At 38.4% G+C, this 10,871-nt stretch overlaps 1 non-coding gene across 1 annotated transcript; it reads right to left on the bottom strand.

The window, feature by feature from the left end:
- Positions 1–3,992: 3,992 nt before the first annotated feature.
- On the bottom strand, positions 3,993–4,074 carry Trnas-aga. Its single transcript has one exon. It is a non-coding gene; the product is annotated as a tRNA-Ser (tRNA).
- Positions 4,075–10,871: the final 6,797 nt, after the last annotated feature.

Below are 10,871 nucleotides of genomic sequence, written 5' to 3'. Positions count from 1 at the left end.
TTTCCTTGTTTCACACTATATAAAAAGTAGACAATAAAAATGCTATTTGAACCACATCCTCCAAAAATGCTATTTACCAGGTTAATAGTCAAAAGTGCTATTTACCCGGAATGAGCGCATTCATATTTTCGCGTTTTTTTTTTTGCTCCATTCATTCTGATTGGACAATGCATTTGGCATATCCCTTCGGAGCGTCTCTACTGCCACCTCTTGTTTTAACGATAAAGTCTGAAAGCGCTTTTCGAAAACGTTTTGGCGACCACGACGAAGCAGACACAGTTCGAGTCTCACAGTTTAACAACTCGTCTGGTGAACGCTACAAAATGGCTTCATCAACACGATTTGACAACCTGGACGAAGAAGCCTTAGATAGGATTGTGTCGGAGAAAGACAGTCCAAACACACAGCAAGTTATTAGAGCTGCAGTGAATATACTAACAGATTATCTCCGGGAACTGCCCTGCAGGTAAGGGCGTAAGAATTGTACCTGCTGCCCCCATTGCATGATCGTATGAGGCGACTAAATTTGGGATCTTATCTTTTCTCTTCTTTCTGAACAACTTTCTTCTTCCTAATGTCTCCCTTGACAATGCCTCACTTTTGGCCTTTAGTTGAGCGTTCGCCCCTGTGAGGAAGGCTTTGGGTTCTGTCCCCTGGCCGAGACATACCAAAGTCTTAAATGTGACAGTTGCTACTCTTGCTTAGCGCCCAGCGTACTTGGAGTGGAACGACTGGTTCGCCCGTTGTCAGTATAATGTGACCGGGTGGAGTGTGCTGCTGGGTGTCTTCGGCAGTATGCTTCAGTGAGGTAGCACTATAAATCGGCAAAAGTTCCGGCCTATCACAAAGAGACTTAACACGAACATACCGCAGCTTCCCAAAACACACATACACACTCCCCACACGCATGCATGTCGCACACACGGGAGGCCGTCCTTAAATGACCTTATCTGTTAATAGGACGTTAAACAAAATAAACCAAACCAAAGCTAATGTTATTATGAAAAATAAATATAATTTCCGCCAATGTTGACAAGCCTTGGATGAATAACATCAGACTGAAAATGAGACAACGTAATAGAATCCATAAAAAAGCAAAACTAACAAATAACCCCCACTTTTGGGAGATATTTAGATTTTTAAGGAATGAAACGATTGACTTAATTCGTGAAGCAAAGTGGAATTATATTAAAACTCTTGAAAACTCTTTAAATGAAAACACAGCAATAAAGCAAAATAAAGCAGAGCTCCTCAACAGTCACTTTACTAATATTTCAACATCATCACCTGATCTTGAGTTGCCCCAGAAAGCACAACCATATGCTCCCCACTCCTTAACTAATATTCACGTCACTGAGCAAGATGTAATGGACCAACTTAGTATTCTCAATTTAAACAAACTACCTGGCCCTGATAGTATTGTTCCTAAAATTGTAAAAAAGCTTCGTAACTCTCTTATTGTACCTCTTAGTATTCTTTTCAACAAAACCCTAGAATCAGGAGTACTGCCATATAGTTGGAAACAATCAAACATAAATGCTATATATAAAGGAAGTGGGTCATCTAATGATGTTTTAAACTATAGGCCAATATCTATAACTTCATGTGTCAGTAAAATAATGGAAAACAATATATTTAAATATCTTTTTAACTATTTAATTGAAAATACAATCTTAACAAAGCATCAGTCTGGTTTTATACCAGGTGATTCCATAGTTAATCAATTGTTGTGTATTTATAATGAGATCACTAGTAATATGGACAAGGGGAAAGAGCTCAGGTTTATTTTCTGTGATGTGAGTAACGCTTTTGACAGAGTCTGGCATGAAGGTCTTATACAGAAGCTATCACTCACAATTCAAAGTTGTAAATGCAGGGGTACCTCAAGGATCAGTTCTTGGACCTCTTCTCTTTCTCCTCTATATAAATGACATCACTGATAGTGTTTCAACGAATATCAAACTTTGTGGAGATGATACTTCTTTGTATGTAATAACAGATGATAATCCAGCACAGGCAGCACAATCTCTAGCAGATGATCTCTCTAATATTGGTGAATGGGCAGGATTTGGGACATTAAATTTAACCCTAACAAAACTAAATCGGTTATCTTTTCAAGGAAACTCAACAAAAATCACCCTCCAATAACTTTCCAAAATAGACAAATTACAGACACAGCAGTTCACAAACATCTTGGACTTACACTACAAGAAGATGCAACATGGAAAAAACATATCCTTAATATATATAGAAAAGCATACAGTAGATTAAATATTCTTCGATACATAAAATTTAAAGTGAATCGTAAGTCTTTAATCAAAATATATACAACGTTTATAAGACCAATTTTAGAATATGCAGACATAATCTGGGATAACTGCACTCACCAATCAAAACAATTATTAGAATATGTTCAGTTAGAAGCAGCCAGAATCATTACAGGACTCAGATCAGGAACATCACATATGAAGAAATTGGCTGGGAATCTCTGTCAGATAGAAGAAATAAACACAAACACATAATGATGTACAAAATAATTCATGGACTATCACCACAATACTTATATCCTTATTCCTTTTATTAACAACCAAAATGATAACCCGTATTCCCTAAGACAATCACGACTATTCAATCCTCCTCTATGCAGAACTAACAATTACTTTGACAGTTTCTTCCCCCAAATGTGCCACACAAGAAACAATGCTATTCCTGACCTCTTCAACTCTTCTCCTCTAGCAGCTTTTAAATGCAAACTTAATAATAATATTAATGCTGAATGTGACTCACTGCAAATTTTCTTTGAATGAAATAGAAAGGCTAATATCATTATTTGTCCGCTTAGAAATTCATGTAGCAGTTTAAATTTTGAGTTATTTAATGATCATTTATTAAACTCTCCCACCTGTGCCGGTGATATTGAAATGAAACTGCTTCACATTATTTCTTTGAATGTCCTAGGTATAATGCTATGAGACATTCTCTGTGTACTTCAGTAGATAGTTATGCAAATCATTATCATTCTAACATTAACACTTTCTTACAAAGTTGCCCTGACTGTGATAAGTTTGTAAATATACAAATATTAAATGATGTTCAATTAATCATTGGTAAATCGAGACGCTTTAATCTCTATATGCTTTAAATATATAAGCCATGATATTATATATTGTATATTATTATATTATGTTGTATTGTACTGTGTTATATTATATATACCTTATATTTGAATAAATATGGGGTATATATGATATAATATAAGTATAATATAGTAATTTATACATTCATCTTTTGTTAAAATGTATAAGTATACGTGTCCTGAAAGATCCCTCGATCTTCATTGCCATTGGTCACATGTGTCATCAGTTGAGTATGCTAAGTCTTTTATATATGCAAAGTATAGTATCTGCTAAACATTTTGGTTGATAGTAATTTTCTGACAATTTATAATATAATATCTTACATTTATATATATTATTTTCGCTTAATTATTGACAGGCACGACCTGTGCATACATGCACATGGACTTTTGGTCAATGCCTGACAATGAATTATTCTTATAAAGTTCATATTAAATATTTTATTATCAAATATTATGTATACATGTATATATAAGCAAAATGTATGAATGATGTGTGAATGTTTGTTTGAGTTATCTCCCTTAAATGTTAGTTACATGTAATTTTTTTCATTTCATAGTAAATTTATGAATTAATTTTATATTTATACAATCCAATTGCCACCATAGGAGAAAATCTATATAGGCTTGGCCTGTTATTTAATCCTTTTGACTAATACCATCAAATGTCAATAAAATTTGTTCAAATGAAATGTTTTCAAGCATAGTGTCGAATTATAATCAATGTGGATATAAAATTAAGATACTCTTACAACCAAAGATCGTCAACTTTCACCCTTGCTGGTATTATAAAGGCATAAGATATAAAGATTATTTCATGGATGTGTGGGAGAGAATGAGAACAAAAATAATCATCCGTCGTCGGCAGGATTCGAACCTGCGCGGGGAGACCCCAATAGATTTCTAGTCTATCGCCTTAACCACTCGGCCACGACGACTTGTTATTTCATACCTACAGCTTATCTGCCCGTCACGTCACCTGAACGTTATATTTCCATAATTTACACCACGTGAAGAAATTAACACATTATGAAACTAAAGGTAATTTTACTGAAATGAATAATTTTATTGTTTGGAATTTAGTTACATTTTACATTTTTTTATCATAATTATTAAATATTTACAAAAGTACATCTTCACTACTTATGTTCTTATGCAAATCGCACACCTCAATATATCATATAAACTAGCACGATTTGTAGATCCTAGTAGATCGTGCGGTGCTGATTGAAAGGTTTGTGTTGTATTAGCCTATCAATATCAATTTGTGTACATTATCAAATCGTCAGACCTTACGAAGCAATGATATTTGCGATCCCATAAGAAATACAAATCAATAGCGTACATACTTGTGTATTTACCGAATACTTTTGCATAAAATCTACGATCTTTCACACGTGTAGGAAGGGCATAACATGTCAAAGACTATAAGAGGCGACTATCTTTGGGATACCATCGTTTATTATCTTTCTGAGCAATTGTTTCTGTCCTAATGTCTCTTTTGACAATGCCTGACATTTAGCATTTAGCTGAGCGTTCGCCCCTGATTGAGATATAGAAAGCCTGGTAGCTGATGTCCCTGTTTAAAGCTCAGCATTTAGGGAGCGGGACGACAGGTTCGCCTGTTGTCAATGTGATGTGACCGGGTGTGGTGTTATACTAGATTTATTTCTTTGTCAATGTGCCTAGTAAACCTGGTAAATGTTATTTCGCAAACCCTCCTCATCAAAATTGATAATTAAAAGCTGTCTTGTTTTAACCTTGCATTAAGTTAGTATCAATGAAAATGTCCACCAATCGCTAATATCACTGAAATTTATTATTGCATTATGACATAAAATGGGTCAGTTGATGAACACATCTTATAATGGAATTGAAGGCTCACTACCTTTATCAAAGCATGTAGGTGAGCTTATGCTATTAATGACGTCAAAAATATCGACAGGGATTTGCTCTTTGTCGGGTGTCTCATGTCAAAGATCAGGTCGCAATGATGATTCTAGACAAACAGTAGCGTTATCTATTGAGATATTATCGCCCAGACCAGGAGGTTTATCTCTTCATCACCCTATATACTCTATTACAACAGTCTCGTTATAACACTTTCCAAATCCTCACGTCGCCGTTTCTCGAAGGTCGGATCGAGCGCATGCGAGCACACCATCAAGAGCATGTATATATTTGTGAAATGCTGTCCCAACGAGCCGCTAACACGGGGCAACAGTCCAGCATAGGTAAACATCGCGTTCCGTTGAAGGCGACAGAGTACCTACGCTTAAGTCAAGCATTGGTTGTGATATACTGTGGTCCATTCACATTGATTTAAATGTGACGTATAATGTAAATATAATTATTATTTGTGTTTTAATACATACATTCGTATTCACATGTGTCGCATTCCTAAACTATTATATTTATGATTTGCGTACTGACTTCTGTTGACTTTCATGGGGTAAATATGTCACGGTTATTACTGTCGGACCTAACTAGTGGTTATTAAAATGCTGAGCAAGAATTCTGCATCAAAACGTATTTACATTTGTGTATATATTCACTTTTAAAGTTTAAAGTTGCAGAGTGTGGGCCCAGACACCTGATGGACCATGGCGAGAATTGCCCCACAACGAACAAACGAACAAAAGGGTATTGATTTCCTAGAAATATATGCAACTACACTGTGACCGAAATGGGCACTGTCTCTCGTATCGTTCCGTCTTCAATCGGAGATTTTCATGCTTTTTGGCAAAGACACGTCTCTCTGTCCTGTGCTTTCGGAAAAAGAATCCAAAACGGTCGCATTCTGCAAAATAGTGCATACGATGCTCGTAATTCTGGGTGGTTTGGTTTGGTTTATTTAGTTTAACGTCCTATTAACAGCTAAAGTCATTTAAGGACGGCCTCCCGTGCGTGCGACATGTATGCGTGTGGTGAGTGCGTATGTGTGTTTTGGGAGGCTGCGGTATGTTCGTGTCAAGTCTCCTTGTGATAGGCCGTAAATTTTGCTGATTTATAGTGCTACCTCCCTGAAGCATACTGCCGAAGACACCCAGCAGGACACCCCACCCGGTCACATTATACTGACAACGGGCGAACCAGTCGTCTGTTCAAACGAAGATTTCCTATGAAGATTCTTCAATGTGTCTGTCAGGAATCTCTTCTGTTTTTTGTTTGTTTTTTGTTTATTTTGTATCGAGTGATTGTGTCTTTCTTGCCGATGTCATCCTACTAGTCATCCCTTTCGAGGAAATGCCGAATTCCTTTTAATACCCTTCCATAAACCCTTCTTTCTTCTGTATTCCAAAATGTGGCGAATTTTTTGTTGATCTGTAAAGCCGCTAAAGCATATCCCCAGTGATCCGTTTGCGGTATCAGCAAGTCGATATCGTCGAATAGTATTTGACATTAAAACATTCATAATCAGTTGTTTCGGTTTGTTACTTCCTCGTCCTCGTATTTCTTCTTGAGACTGTCCCTGCAGGTAGGGCGTTAGAATTGTACCTGCTGCTCCCATTGCATGATCGTAAGAGGCGACTAAATATGGGATCTTTACTTTTCTTTGTGTACAACTTTCTTCTTCCTAATGTCTCCCTTGACAATGCCTCAAATGACCGTCCTTAAATGACCTAAGCTGTTAATAAGACGTTAAACAAAATAAACCAAACCAAACCAATCAACAGCTAAGGTCATTTTAAGGACGACCTCACGTGCGTGCGATATGCATGTATGAGCTGAATGCGTATGTGTGTTTTTGGAGGCTGCGGTATGTTCATGTTAAGTATCCTCGTGATCGTCCGGAACTTTTGCCGATTTATAGTGCTACCTCACTGAAGGATACTGCCGAAGACACCCAGCAGGACGCCCCACCCGGTCACATTATACTGACATCGGGCGAACCAGTCGTCCCACTCCTAATATGCTGAGCGCTAAGCAGGAGCAGCAACTACCATTTTTAAAGACTCTGGTATGTTTCGACAAGGGGACAGAACCCAAAGCCTTCCTCACGGGGGCGAACGCTCAACTAAAAAGTGAGGCATTATCAAGGGAGACATTAGGAAGATGAAAGTTGTTTACAAAGAAGAGAAAAGATAATATCCCAAATTTAGTCGCCTCTTACGATCAGTCAATGGGGGCAGCAGGTACCATATTACGCCCTACCTGCAGGGCTGATCTTTGTATTGGTGATAGTTTAAAATTAAATCATAAAATGAAAGGCAGATCCAGTGTAACTGAGTTTTTATCTTAATTACTGTAATCAATACTAATCATTGTATGTTATTTATGGAAATTCCGATTTATTTGGTGATCCTACTAGGAAACCACCTACTAATATTCCCTCTACAGTTTTCTATGTTACCATAAAAATTTCTTAACTCTGAATTTTTCTTAAGGAAAAATGTGTTACGGCATCGTTTAAAAGTGGGTCTGACACCCATTTCCTTTCGGGTATCTTGTTTTGATTCATTCTACTGTTCACTATGTCTCCATCCTATAAATAACATTAATTATTGCTTTTATATCACTTAATTAGGATTCACTGGCGACAGAAACGAGCAGACAGAGAAGCTCTATTACAAGTAACAGACCTGCCATCTCTCTCTGATGCTAAAAAGGGTTTGCCAAAAGCTAAGGATCTTTCAACAAAATAAAGACAGTCCGGTCATGAGGTCTTGACCTTTGTGGAGCCAGAAAATCGAGAAGGACAGTTTGTGAAGCGCCCAACAAAGAGAAACATTGCTTCTGCCAGACACTGACTCTGGTTCTCAGTCAAGTCTGCCACATCAGTCTTCAATCTTTTTACCTAGTACCTTGCCAGGCCCACCTCATTATCTACAAGGGTACCCAACATTGAATCCATGGCAACAATATTGTATGTCATCATATGTATTCCCTCAACCAGGACCACTGTCACATCCACAAGCTCCTCAACAGCCTCCACCACATATTCCAATTGCTCCTCCCATCCTGGCATCCACACAATTTTCACCCAGCAATCTTGCGACTCTTACTCGCCAACAACAGTGGAGACAAAGGCAGGCAGCAAAAGAGGACCAGGAGAAGTTGGAAAGAGGTGAGCCACCCATCAAACGCCATGCCAAGAGACGACAATACCGATACAATTGCAGTACATGTGGAAAACAAGTCTACAGAGACGGGCCAGACACAAGTGAAAGGGAAGTGGTACTGTCCGTCTCTTGGCATCACTATTGAGGAATGGCGTAACCAGCTGAAAAAATAACACATATGAACACTGAATACGAGTGCCCTTTAATTTTCACTGGTATCCGTAAACTACGATTGTGATGGGTGGACTCAGTGTGCCAAATGGTATACGTAAACTACAAAGCTATATGTCACAGCTTTATAGAGTCATAGGTATAATGCAACAGCTATATAGATGCATAGCTATAGTGCAACAGCTTTATAGATTCATAGCTGTATATAGTCTTCGTTATAGTGCCACATCTGTTCAGATTCATAGCTAGTGCCACATCTGTATAGATTCATAGCTAGTGCCACATCTGTATAGATTCATAGCTATAGTGCCACAGCTGTATAGTCATAGCTATAGATTCATAGCTGTATATAGTCTTACTTATAGTACCACATCTTTATAGATCCATAGCTATAGTTTGGTTTAGTTTATTTTGTTTAACGTCCTATTAACAGCTAAGGTCATTTAAGGACGGCCTCCCGTGTGTGGGACATGCATGCGTGGGGTAAGTGCGTATGTGTGTTTTGGGAGGCTGCGGTATGTTCGTGTCAAGTCTCCTTGTGATAGGCCAGAACTTTTGCCGATTTATAGTGCTACCTCACTGAAGCATACTGCCGAAGACACCCAACAGCACACCCCACCCGGTCACATACTGACAACAGGCGAACCAGTCGTCCCACTCCCAATATGCTGAGCGCTAAGCAGGAGTAGCAACTACCATTTTTAAAGACTCTGGTATGTCTCGGCCAGGGGACAGAACCCAAAGCCTTCCTCACAGGGGCGAACGCTCGACTAAAGGCCAAAAGTGAGGCATTGTCAAGGGAGACATTAGGAAGAAGAAAGTAGTTCAGAAAGAATAGAAAAGATAAGATCCCAAATTTAGTCGCCTCTTACGATCATGCAATGGGGGCAGCAGGTACAATTCTTACGCCCTACCTGCAGGGCAGCCAGGTTAATAGTCAAAAGTGTTATTTACCTGGATTGAGCGCATTCATATTTTCGCGTTTTTTTGCTCCATTCATTCTGATTGGACAATGCATTTGGCATATCCCTTCGGACCGTCTCTACTGCCACCTCTTGTTTTAACGATAAAGTCCGAAAGCGCTTTTCGAAAACGTTTTGGCGACCATGACGAAGCAGACACAGTTTGTGTCTCACAATTTGTTTAGAACTCGCCTGGTGAACGCTACAAAATGGTTTCATCAACACGATTTGACAACCTGGACGAAGAAGCCTTAGATAGGATTGTGTCGGAGAAAAACGGTCCAAACACACAGCAAGTTCTTAGAACTGGAGTGAATATACTAACAGATTATCTCCGGGAACTGCCCTGAGTTGCCCCAGAAAGCACAACCATATGCTCCCCACTCCTTAACTAATATTCACGTCACTGAGCAAGATGTAATGGACCAACTTAGTATTCTCAATGTAAACAAACCACCTGGCCCTGATGGTATTGTTCCTAAAATTGTAAAAAAAAAGAAGCTTAGTAACTCTCTTATTTTACCCCTTAGTATTCTTTTCAACAAAACCCTAGAATCAGGAGTACTGCCATATAGTTGGAAACAATCAAACATAAATGCTATATATAAAGGAAGTGGGTCATCTAATGATGTTTTAAACTATAGGCCAATATCTATAACTTCATGTTTCAGTAAAATAATGGAAAAAATTATATTTAAATATCTTTTAAACTATTTAATTGAAAATACAATCTTAAAGCATCAGTCTTGTTTTATACCAGGTGATTCCACAGTTAATCAATTGTTGTTTATTAGGTCACCTGAGACAAACTTTACTATAGTTTATATTGGGAAATCACATTTTTGGCTATTATTTGTTGGATTTGTGTTGGAATTCATTCTAACTTGGTTCAAATTATCAGCATAGGATGACAGTTTGATGGTATGTACATGTTGGCCCTGGTTGACCCCCAGGGGCTGGTAAGCGGGGCCAAAAAGGGTCAAATTGACTTAAATTTCAAAAATCTTCTTTTCTACTCTCAGATATTGTAGAATCAAATACTCTTCATAAATGGAAGGGTCTTAATGTGCTTTACGAAAATTGTGAATTTCATGACCCTGGGGTCTCACGTTTGCCCCTGGGGAGGAGGTAAACTTTACTATAGTGTATATAGGGAAATCACATTTTTGTCTATTATTTAGGCAGGGTGTAAGAATTGTACCTGCTGCCCCCATTGCAGAATCGTAAGAGGCAACTAAATTTGGGATCTTATCTTTTCTCTTCTTTCTGAACAACTTTCTTCTTCCTAATGTCTCCCTTGACAATGCCTCACTTTTGGCCTTTAGTTGAGCGTTCGCCCCTGTGAGGAAGGCTTTGGGTTCTGTCCCCTAGCCGAGACATACCAGAGTCTTTAAAAATGGTACTTGCTACTCCTGCTTAGCGCTCAGCATATTTGGAGTGGGACGACTGGTTCGCCCGTTGTCAGTATAATGTGACCGGGTGGGGTGTGCTGCTGGGTGTCTTCGGCAGTATGCTTCAGTGAGGTAGCACTATAAATCG

Source organism: Pecten maximus, chromosome 13 (genome assembly GCF_902652985.1).
Source record: "Pecten maximus chromosome 13, xPecMax1.1, whole genome shotgun sequence".
Taxonomy (NCBI): Eukaryota; Metazoa; Mollusca; class Bivalvia; order Pectinida; family Pectinidae; genus Pecten; species Pecten maximus.
Note: the sequence above shows the minus strand (reverse complement) of the source record. Positions and strands in the feature narration are given on the sequence as shown.